This window comes from Macaca mulatta, chromosome 14, assembly GCF_049350105.2.
Source record: "Macaca mulatta isolate MMU2019108-1 chromosome 14, T2T-MMU8v2.0, whole genome shotgun sequence".
In the NCBI taxonomy this organism is placed as follows: domain Eukaryota; kingdom Metazoa; phylum Chordata; class Mammalia; order Primates; family Cercopithecidae; genus Macaca; species Macaca mulatta.
Genome location: NC_133419.1, coordinates 11,928,891 through 11,941,230, shown reverse-complemented (window position 1 = coordinate 11,941,230; position 12,340 = coordinate 11,928,891).

The following is a 12,340-nucleotide window of genomic DNA, read 5'->3' as shown; positions in this document are numbered from 1 at the left end:
GCTGAGGCAGGCAGATCACAAGGTTAGGAGTTCAAGACCATCCTGGCCAACATGGTGAAACTCCGTGTCTACTAAAAATACAAAAGTCAGTTGTGTGTGGTGGCGTGTGCCTGTAATCCCAGCTACTCGGGAGGCTGAGGCAGAATCACCTGAACCAGGGAGTCAGAGATTGCAGTGAGCTGAGATCTATCCACTGCACTTGAGCCTGGTGAAAGAGTGAGACTCCATTTCAAAAAAGAAAAATAAATACATAAAAAATAAAAAGTCAGGACAGGACTGGATTGGGGGTGGGGAGGGTTTTTGGTTGGAAATTGGAAAGTTCTATTTTTAGACCTGGGTAGTGGTTACAAAAGTATTCACCTTATAATAATTTGTTAAGGCCATACATTGGTTTTGTGTGGGTTTTACCTGTGTGGTTTCTTTTTTTTAAAGTGTATATTATTTGTGTGTGTGTCGTACTTGTGGTTTGTTTTTTTGTTTTTGAGACAGTCTCTGTCACCCAGGCTGGAGTGCAGTGGCACGATCTCAGACTACTGCAACCTCCGCCTCCTAGGTTCAAGCAATTCTCGTGCCTCAGCCTCCCAAGTAACTGGGACTAGAGGTGTGAGCCACTACTCCTATTTTTTTTTTTTTTTTTGTATTTTTAGTACAGATGAGGTTTCACCATGTTGGCAAAACTGGTCTCGAACTCCTGACTTCAAGTGATCCGCCCCCGTCAGCCTCCCAAAGTGCTAGAATTACAGGCATGAGTCACCGGCCCGACCTGTACTGTGGCTTTTATTTGACAATAAAACAGTTCTTAAAAATGTACCCTGGGGACAGAGCTGGGCATAGTGGTTCATGCATGTAATCCCAGCACTTCGGGAAGCCAAGGTGGGAGGATCGCTTGAGCTCATGAGTTTGAGACCAGCCTGGGCAACATGGCAAGACCCTGTCTCTAAAAAAAAAATTTTAAAATTGTCCAGGTGTAGTGGTGCATGCCTATAGTCCCAGTTACTTGGGATACCGAGGCAGGAGGATTGCTTGAGCCCAGGAGGTTGAGGCTGCAGTGAGCCATGATGGCCCCACCGCACTCCAGCCTGGGTGACAGAACGAGACTGTGTCTTTTTTTTAAAAAAAAAGAAAGGGCCGGGAGTTGTGGCTCATGCCTGTAATCCCAGCACTTTGGGAGGCCAAGGCAGGTGGATCACTTGAGGTGAGGAGTTCAAGACCAGCCTGGCCAATATGGTGAAACCCCGTCTCTACTAAAAATACAAAAATTAGCCAGGTATGGTGGCGGGTGACTGTAATCCCAACTACTCAGGAGGCTGAGGCAAGAGAATTGCTTGAACCTGGGAGGCGGATGTTGCAGTAAGTCGAGATCGTGCCATTGCACTGTAGTCTGTGTAACAAGAGTGAAATTCCATCTTAAAATGAAACGAAATGAAAGGAAAAGAAAAATGTCCCTTGGGTCTAGTCCTAGTGCCGCCACACAGAGGCCACCTCTCTTTCTGCTCTCCCATCCTGCTTTGTCACAATTCTGACCCGTTTAGAACCTAAGTCAAGGCCTGGACAGAGTTATTCTAGGGCAAAGTGTGTGCACGTCTGTCTGTGTGTCTCCAAGTGTACATATTTCCTTTTTACTTCTGAGATTGTACCTTCTGGGGCAGGTGGAAACCTTTCTTCTTTCAAGTCCTTTGTCTTCAGTGGCTACTTTCCATCCCCATAGCTGGAGTTTAAGAAAATCTATCCCTAAAGAAGGGGTCCAACCTCAGTCTTAATTCTTTTTTTTTTTTTTTTTTTTGAGATGGAGTTTCGCTCTTGTTGCCCAGGCTGGAGTGCAATGGCATGATCTCGACTCACCACAACCTCTGCCTCCCGTGTTCAAGCAGTTCTCCTGCTTCAGCCCCCCAAGTATCTGGGATTACAGGTATGTGCCACCGTGCCTGGCTAATTTTGTATTTTCAGTAGAGACAGGGTTTATCCATGTTGGTCAGGTTGGTCACAAACTCCCAACCTCAGGTGATCTGCCCCCCTCAGCCTCCCAAAGTGCTGAGATGACAGGTGTGAGCCACCGCACCCAGCCAACTCTCTTTTTTTGAGATGGAGTCTCACTGTGTCTCCCAGGCTGGAGTGCAGTGGCACAATCTTGGCTCATTGCAACCTTTGCCTCCCGGGTTCAAGTGATTCTTGTGCCTCAGTCCCCCGAGTAGCTGGGATTACAGGCATGCTCCACCACACTCAGCTCCTTTTTTTTTTTTTTTTTTTTATACAGGGTCTCTGTTGCTCAGGCTGGAGGGCAGTGGGGCGATATAGTTCACTGTAACCTTGAACTCCTGGGCTCAAGCAATCCTCCTGCCTTGGCCTCCCAAAGTGCTGGGATTACAGGCATGAGACACCACACGTGGCTAATTTTTGTATTTTTAGTAGAGACGGGGTTTCCCCATGTTTGCCAGGCTGGTCTTGAACTCCTGACCTCAAGTGATTCGCCCACCTCGGCCTCCCAACGTGTTGGGATTACACGCGTGAGCCACTGCACCCGATCTTATTAACTCTCTAGAAGGCATTAGCAGCCCCAGTTTGCTTGCTGAACAGATCTTCCTTGCATGACTTGGAGAAAACTTCTCTCCAAAATTTCTTGTATGGACTTTTTACCTGATCATCAGGTAAGCCTTACATTTTTATCACATGAGCGCCACCTTCCTCTCTCTCTCTGCTATTTTTCTCTCTTTATCTGCACTACTTGCTTCACATTTACTCCTTTCTGCATTTGGAAAATGAAGAGGGAAAATGCATTTTTAAAACAGAGGTGAGAAATGGAAACTAGAGAGGCCTCCCACTGGCCTCCGCCATGGTGGCGTCCACTTGGCCACGTGGCCTCCCCTGTCCTGCTGCAGAAGAGTCAGTCTGTGTCTACGGCCATCCTGAAAAGAGGCAGAGGTAGGAGCAGGGAGGCCTCCCACTGCCTTCTCTGGGGAGGGATCCTAAGTCCTGCGGAACATTTATAGAGTCCCTTGTCTCCAACAAGGCAAGAACCTTGTTGCGAAGGAGCACGAAGATCCCCAGAGAAGCCTGTGCAGGAAAGATACAGTGGAAAAACCCACAGTTTTCCTTTTTCAGGAAAGAAAAACAGGTGTGGCCTTCCGAAAAGACAAGCGTCCACTGTTCCCTCATGTGGCTGGCGTCTCCTAACTCTTCACAAATACCGATTTCCTCTTCATTGGACGTCCCCAAGGCCAGAGCATAGTCTGATTTGTCCAGAGCCACTTTGCGAGAGTAAAAAAACAACAACTGATTTTCCTCTGCTCTCACACTACACAATAAAGACAGAAGACTTCTGTGACCAAATGTGTGGGTTTTTTTTCCCCACATGCCAAGCAAGGAATCAGTTTTGCCATGGACACCAGCTGGGTATCCTCCAGTTTAATTCTGACACTATCTACCCCGAAAGCATCAGCTCTCCCAGGTTTAGGGTTCAGTGCCTCAGGACTGCCCCCCTTGCTTTAGATGCCAGTTGCATCTCAAGACATGTGATGCAGTTAGGCACGTAGCCAGACATACTTTACCCCAGGCTGGGGCTCAGGGCCTGGGTTCTAGTCCCAGCAACGCCTCCAACAGGGTGTGAGAATGAGCTATTTCTTCCACTTCTGTATGTACAAATGAAATACACAAAACCACCACTAGCCCTGGGCCCAGGCTTTGACTGTCAAAGGGATTTGAAGAATTTTGTCATCATAATTGAACCTCAAAACAGTCCCAGAGGCAGCAGGGCATGTTTTAAGATGATGTCATCCAGTGCTTTCTTGGTATGAACTAAGCACCTTCCCCTCCCTCCCTCTTCCTAGGGGAAGGCTGAGACATGTTTGGCTCCAGTCAATTAACAACCTCATCTCTACTGACTTATTGAAAGAATGAAGTAGCTGGGATTACAGGCATGCACCACCATGCCCAGCTAATTTTTATTTTTTAGAGGAGACTGGGTTTCACCATGTGGGTCACGCTGGTCTTGAACTCGTGATCTCAGGTGATCCACTCGCCTTGGCCTCCCAAAGTGCTGGGATTACAGGCGTGAATCACCACGCCCGGCAATTCTCAGACTTTCAAAGCCTCACAGGGCACGATGGTTGCAGGGGTCCTGTAATCATCTCTCAGTCCTTGCTAATCCATGTATAAGGTGCAGTTCCTCTGGTGTTAATGCCTAGCAAATGGACTTTGTATCTTAATATGAAGGAAAGGGAAGGTGCTATGGTCTAAATGTTTGTGTCTCCCCAAAATTTATACGTTGAGACCTAACCCCAAGATGATGGTATTAGGAGGCAGAGCCATTGGGAAGTGATTAAGTCATGAGAGCTCAGCATGGGATGAGTGTCCTTCGAGACCTTAAAGAGACCCCGCACTCTAGAAGATGCCCTCTGTGAACCAGGAAGCAGGCCCTCCCCAGACACCAAATCTGCAGGCACCTTGATCTTGGACTTCCCAGCCTCCAAAACTGTGAAAAAAAGAACTGTTGACCGATCAGCTTCAAGGGTTCCCATGGCCCCCTCTTTAGGCTCAATTAATTTGCTAGAGCAACTTACAGGATTCAGGGAAATACTGATGTTTACCAGTTTATTATAGAGGATATGATGAAGGACACAGATGAAGAGGTGAATAAAAAGAGGTACGGGGGTGCTGAGTTTGGTGGCTCACACCTGTAATCCCAGCACCTTGGGAGATTGAGGCGGGCAGAGCACGAGGTCAGGACTTTGAGACCAGCCTGGCCAACATGGTGAAACCCTGTCTCCACTAAAAAAATGTAAAAATTAGCTCGGTATGGTGGCACACACCTGTAGTCCCAGCTACTTGGGAGGCTGGGGCAGGAGAATCGCTTGAACCTGGGAGGCGGAGGTTGCAGTGAGCCGAGATGGTGCCACTGCACTTCAGCCTGGGCAACAAAGCAAGACTCCATCTCAACCAAACAAACAAAAGGTATAGGGGAGGGGAATGGCACTTCCATGCCCTCCCCAGGCAAATCACGCTCCAAGAACCTTCCTGTGTCAGCTGTCTGGAAGTTCTTCATACTCCATCCTCCTGGGCTGTTTTTTTTCTTTTTTTTTTTTTTTGAGATGGAGTTTGTCTCTTGTTGCCCAGGCTGGAGTGCAATGGCCCAGTCTCAGCTCACTGCAACCTCCACCTCCTGGGTTCAAACTATTCACCTGCCTCAGCCTCCCAAGTAGCTGGGATTATAGGTAGCCTCCTACCACGCCCAGCTAATTTTTGTATTTTTAGTAGAGACGGGGTTTCACTATGTTGGTCAGGCTGGTCTTGAACTCCTGACTTCAGGTGGTCTGCCCGCCTTGGCCTCCCAAAGTGCTGGGATTACAGGTGTGAGCCACCGCGCCTGGCTCCTCCTTGGCTTTTTATGGAGACTTCATTGGTTAGACATGATTGAAGCATGGACGGCCATGCAGAAATGTGATTGAACCAAAAGGGAATGATCAAAGGCTCATGGACTGACTCAGGAATGCCAGCAAGGCCTGTCTGTCTAGATTCTTCTTGACCTCTCTGTGCAGCTGTCCTTCCTCCAGGGTGTGGGGCAGGATCTTGTCTGGAACAGTTGTCTTGTAACCTACAATTAGGCGAGGTAGGTTGGGGAATTTCTTTATGGCTAGCTCCTAGACAAAAAGGCAGGAAAAGATTCCTGTCTTGGGGAGAAAAAGGAGCAGGTAAAAGGAGGGAAGGAAAAGGTCAGGGAGAGAGATTCTGTTTTCTGAGACTGGGTCAGAGGCCTAAAACACCCTGATATGATCATAAAGACTACGACAAGGGCTATGGGAGTTATGAGCCAGAAACTGTGGGTGAAAACCAATACATATGTATCATAATGTCACACCAACTAACCAGCTCTGACGTTTTCCCTTTTCCCTGGAGCTTTCTGTTTCTTCTGCTTTTTCTTTTTTTTTTTTTTTTGAGACAGAGTTTCGCTCTTGTTGCCCAGGCTGGAGTGCAATGGTCTGGTCTCAGCTCACCACAACCTCCGCCTCCTGGGTTCAAGTGATTCTCCTGCTTCAGCCTCCCAAGTACCTGGGATTATAGGGACCTGCCACCACACCCAGCTAATTTTGTATTTTTAGTAGAGATGGGGTTTCTCCATGTTGGTCAAGCTGGTCTCAAACTCCCAGCCTCAGAAGATCCGCCCACCTTGGCCTCCCAAAGTGCTGGGATTACAGGCGTGAACCACTGCACCCGGCCTATTTCTTCTGCTTTCTTGTGAGCTATTTCTCCCCCTTGATGATCTCTTCCAATGTCCCTTCCTCCTTTGCCTGGGAAGGCCCCGATGAACACCACCAGACTTGGATACCCACCTACCGACAGAGCAAATGAAGAAAGGACCAAGGACAAAGCCCTTTAACCTCCCGTCATCTTGGTGCCTCCCTTGCCAGCACTCAGACCAGAAGTATCAGGCAGAGAAGAAGCCTTAACAACTCTTTCCACAGTGTCCGGCCTTGGAGGAATTGGGGAACAGCAGCTAAACGCTGAATTTGAGGGATAAAGATGAAGTATGGAGAAGGCCGAAATTAAACCCAAATCTGTATCAACTCAGGGCTTTCACAGGCAGGAAAGGCCCCTAGATGTATCCTGACGTCTGAGTCATTGCCTTGTAGCCCCTGTCTAGCAGCTGATCTGTTGATATTTCCACTCTTCATTCAATATCGACGTACAAGGGGCCTTCTGTCACGCCAGCACTCCACAAACTGTTGTGGGTGATGCAAAGACGCCAAACGACAACATCCAGCCTTTAGTGAGCTGGTGATGGGAATGTGAGAAGCACGTGGAAGATACATGCTGGTCTCTCGTTAGTTCAGCATCCAGCTGCACACACAGTTGATGCATGCTGGGGGAGTTCGAAGGAAGGTACGCTTAGGGACTGTATTAGTGTCCTTTGGGTGCCGTCACAAAGTACCACAAGCTGGGTGGCTTCAAACAGCAGAGATTTAGGCCGGGCATGGTGGCTCACACCTGTAATCCCAGCACTTTGGGAGGCTAAGGTGGGTGGATCACCTGAGGTCAGGAGATCGAGACCAGCCTGACCAACATGGAGAAACCCTGTCTCTACTAAAAATACAAAAATTAGCTGGGCATGGTGGCGGGTGCCTGTAATCTGAACTACTCGGGAGGCTGAGGCAGGAGAATCGCTTGAACCTGGGAGGCAGAGGCTGTGGTGAACCGAGATCATGCCGCTGCACTCTAGCCTGGGCAACAAGAGCAAAACTTCATCTCAAAAAACAAAAACAAAAACAAAAACAAAATGGCAGAGATTTATTCTCTCATAGCTTTGAAGGCGAAAGTCCAAAATTTCCGGGCAAGACTCCTTCCTCAGTTAGGAGTCTTCAGCTGTTGGTGGTTGCCAGCTATCCGTACCATTTCTTGGCTTTGTAACTGCATCACCCTAATTCTGTCTTCATCTTACACGGTTGTGTTCCCTCTGTGTGTGTCTCTGCCTCTGTGACCAAATTTCTCTCTTCTTACAAAGAAGAGGTTATAGCCCACTTGAATCCAGTATTACCTCATTTTTACTCGGTTACATCTCTAAAGATCCTATTTCATTTTTTATTTTGGTATTTGATAACTCAGCTATAAAAGATCACATTTCCAGACTGGGTGTGGTGGCTCATGCCTGTAATCCGAACACTACGGGAAGCCGTAGCCGAGATGGGAGGACTATTTGAGCCCAGGAGTTTGAGACCAGCCTGGGCAACATGGCGAAAGTCTGTCTCTACAAAATAATACAAAAATGAGCCAGGCATGCTGATGAACGCCTATAGTCGCAGCTACTTGGGAGGCTGAGGCAGGAGGATCTCTTGAATCTGGGAGATGGAGAGTGCAGTGAGCCGAGATTTCGCCACTGCACTCCAGCCTGGGCGACAGAGTGTGAACCTGTCTCAAAAAAACAAAAACAAAAAAGGAAAGAAAAGATCTTATTTTTAAATAAAATCATGTTCACAGGGACTAGGGGTTAGGACTTGAATATATCTTTTGAGGGGACACAATGCGACCTGTACCAGGGAGATAAAACAAAGGCTGGACAAAGTGATTGATTTTTCACTGTAGAGTTCAGATGACTGTACCCCGTGGAACAGAGAATCAGGGAAGAATATAATATAAGATCAAAGATGCTGGGGGCAAGATCTTACGTCCTTGACACTTGAGTAGTGTGTTAGTTTCCTAGGGCTGTGGTAGTAAATTAACACAAAGGTGGTGGCTTAAAGCAATAGAGATTGTTGAAGCCCAAAACCTGAAATCAAGGTGTGGGGCAAGGCCATGCTCCTTCCTTGGCCTCCCAAAGTGCTGGGATTACAGGTGTGAGCCACCGCGCCTGGCCCCTCCTTGGCTTTTTATGGAGACTTCATTGGTTAGACATGATTGAAGCATGGACGGCCATGCAGAAATGTGATTGAACCAAAAGGGAATGATCAAAGGCTCATGGACTGACTCAGGAATGCCAGCAAGGCCTGTCTGTCTAGATTCTTCTTGACCTCTCTGTGCAGCTGTCCTTCCTCCAGGGTGTGGGGCTCCAGGGGAAGATCTCTCCTTGCCTTCTCAGATTCTGGTGGCCCCTGGCATTCCTTGGCTTGTGGGAGCATTGCTCCAATCACCACCCCTGTCTTTACCTTGGCCTTCTCCTTGGTGTTTCTGTGTCTTCTCCTCTTCAGGAGGGTCCTCCAGAGTAATCCAGGACAACTTAATTGTTTCTGCAGAGACTGTTTTCCCAAATAAGGGCAGATTTACAGATTCCGCGGCATGGACATATCTTGCTGGGGACCACCATTCAACTTACTACATGTGATATTCCTGATGTTTAGGGAACACACTTTTTAAAATTTTTCTTTATATTTTAATTTTTTTTAGAGATGGGGTCTTACTCTATTGTCCAGGCTGGTCTCGAACTCCTGGGCTCAAGGGATTCTTCTACCTCGGCCTCCCAAAGGGCTGGGAGTTCACAGGCGTGAGCCACTGCGCCTGACCGGGAAATATGCTTTGATTCGTCACCCATTCACTCAGTAATACTTGTTGTGTACCCGTTATGTGCCAGGGACTATTCTAGATGCTAGAGACACAGCAGTGCAGGTTCCTGCTCCTCATGCAATTTTTTTGTTTTGTCTTATGTTTTTTTTGGGACAGAGTCTTGCTCCATCGTCCAGGCTGAAGTGCAGTGGTGCGATCTCTGCCTCTTGGATTCAAGTGACTCTCCTGTCTCAGCCTCCCGAGTAACTGGACTTACAGGCACATGCTACCATGCCCAGCTAATTTTTTAATATTTTTAGTAAAGATGAGGTTTTGCCATGTTGGCCAGGCTGGTCTCCTGACCTCAGGTGATCTGCCTGCTTCAGCCTCCCAAAGTAGTGAGATTACAGGTGTGAGCCACCACACCTGGCTGTTTTGTTTGTTTTGTTTTGTTTTTTTAAGACAAAGCCTCACTTTACTGCCCAGGCTAGAGTGCAGTGGCGCAATCTTGGCTTATTGCAACCTCCGCCTCCCAGGTTCAAGTGATTCTCATGCTTCAGCCTCCCAAGTAGCTGGGATTGCAGGTGCCCGCCACCATGCCAAGCTAATCTTTTGTGTGTGTTTTTAGTAGAGATAAGGTTTCACCATCTTGGCCAGGCTGGTCTTGAACCTCTGACCTCAAGTGATCCTCCTGCCTTGGCCTCCCAAAGTGTTGGGATTACAGGCGTGAGCCACTGCGCCTGGCCTTTTGTGCAGTTTTTATTCTAGGGGGAGGAGATGAACAATACATTATTAGACAAATAGACAAGGAAATGTTTAGGATAAGGGCTGCAAGGAAATGCAGCAGGGATGAGTGATAGTGTGACTGGGGCGGCTACTGTGACCTAGAGGGAAAGACCTCTGTGTAGAGGTGACATTTAAGCTGAGGGCTAAGTGCCAAGAAGGAGAGAGCCATGCAGAGACCCGGGACAAGCATTTCTGGCAGAAGAAACAGTAGGAGCAAAGGCTCCGAGGTAGGGGTGAGCTGAGCACATTCAAAGAACAGAAAGATGGTACGAGTGTCTAAAACATGATGAGTCAGAAAGGGAGGGGCTGGATTTGGGGTTGAAGAGGCTGACTGAGCCAGATCACATGGGGCCCGGAGGCCAGCGAGGAAGCTGGGCTTTTATTCTAGGGGCCAGGGGAATCTGTTAGGTTTGTTGTTGTTGTTGTTGTTGTTTTTGGAGACGGAGTCTCGCTCTGTTGCCCAGGCTGGAGTGCAGTGGCACAATCTTGGCTCACGGCAACCTCCGCCTCCTGGGTTCAAGCGATTCTCCTGCCTCAGCCTCCTGAGTAGGTGGGACTATAGGTACGCACCACCACGCCCGGCTAGTTTTTGTATTTTTAGTAGAGACAGGGTTTCACCATGTTGGCTGGGCTGGTCTCGAACTCCTGACTTTGTGATCCGCCCACCTCGGCCTCTCCAAATCCTGGGATTATAGGCATGAGCCACAGCCCCCCGCCGATCCATTAGGTTTTAAGCAGGGGAACACTATGATCTCAGTCATGTGCTTAAAAGCTCACTCTGGCTGCTGAGGGAAACATGGGCTGCAGAGGGCCAAAGTCGAAGCAGGCAGATGAGTTAGGAAGAGGTCACTGCTACAGTACTCAGAGGTGGCGATGGCAGCTTGGACAAGGGCATGGCCTCAGAAGTGGAGGGATGGATTCCCGACGAGTTCTGGAGGCACAGGTGACAAGAGGCCCTAACGAGACTGGTCATGTGGGGTGAGTAAAGAAGAGACTCCAGAATGAGTCTCAGGTTTCAGAAGCCAGCAAATAAATCTCTGTTGTCACTGTTTTAATTTTGGTAAAATACATGTCACGTAAAATTTACCATTTTAGCCATTTTAAAGTGTACCATTCCGTGGCATTAAGCGCATTCACAATGCTGTGTAACCATCACCACGATCTATTTCCAGAGATTTTCTGGGTTTATGCCTGTGCATTGAACAATCTGAGTTATTCGTCAGATTCTGTTAAGAGTAGAGCGTGCAAAGTTTCTTGGGAGCCAGTGTTCCTGACCATAAAGACCACCTCTGATGGGGGCTGCAATGTCCTCCGATTGTTTCCAGTTGGCTTCTGGGGCTGGGGAACATGACATCCTATTTTATTTTCCCTTTGCTTCTGCCTCAAGAGAACCTAGGAGAAGTCCTGGCATGGTGCCAATGATCAATTTCGTCTTGACCTTAATGAGGACCGAGAACCTGACACTCTATGCTGCCTGCCACCTCCATGCACATGCACAAGAGAGTTCCGAGTGGAGTAAGGGTTAAAAATCCTTTTGACATTAACCTAAAGCTGTGCTCCCTCTGGTCCACAGGGGGAAATCAGTTACGGAAAGGAAAGGTCGACTGAAGGATAGACAAAGAGTGCCTGATGTTTCCAGCTGAAATCCTAGGAGGCCTGACTGCAGAGCTCTGCAGAGAGGACGGGAGGAGTGCGGAGGGGGTGGGTGTGTGTGTGCGTGCGGGTGGCTATGGTGTGCGGAGGAGACTTTGGCTTTTCACAACTGCCTTTAGAGAGGTCTGGAATGACTACATTAACCCTAGGGTTACCTAGGGAGAACCCACAGCTTTGCAATACAGACTAAGAATGCTACTCCCTCCCTCTCCCACTGCCTGTCCCCAAGATTGGGCTCCGCTGAGTGATGTGTGTAGCTGCTAACAATTTCTTCTATAATTTAATTTAGGATTGAGGCCATGCAGGTGTCTATTTGGTATTAGGTTGGTGCAAAAGTAATTGCGGTTTTTGCCATTAAAAGTAATTTTGCCTGCTGGGCACGGTGGCTCACACCTGTAATCCCAGTACTTCGGGAGGCTGAGGCGGGTAGATCACCTGAGGTCAGGAGTTCAAGACCAGCCTGGTCAACGTGGTGAAACTCGTCTCTACCAAAAAATACAAAAATTAGCCAGGCATGGTGGTGTGCGCCTGTAGTCCCAGCTACTCGGGAGGCTGAGACAGGAGAATCGCTTGAACCCAGGAGGTGGAGGTTGCGGTGAGCTGAGATCACACCACTGCACTCCCGTCTGGGTGACAGAGCGAGATCTGTCTCAAAAAAAAGAAAAAAAGTCATTTGCCATTACTTTTAACGGCAAAAACCTCAATTACTTTTGCACCAATGTAATAAACAGTTTCATTTCATAATCCTCTGGGACGAAGCTGGATGGGGTATCCTACAGGCAAGAGGAGGAATAATATTCAGTAGTCCCCCAACTTATCAACAGCAGGTACGTTCCAAGACCCTCAGTGGATATGTGGCATCATGGATAGTCCTGAATCCCATATATGCTATACATACACACCAATAAAAAGTTTAATTTATAAATTAAGCATAGTA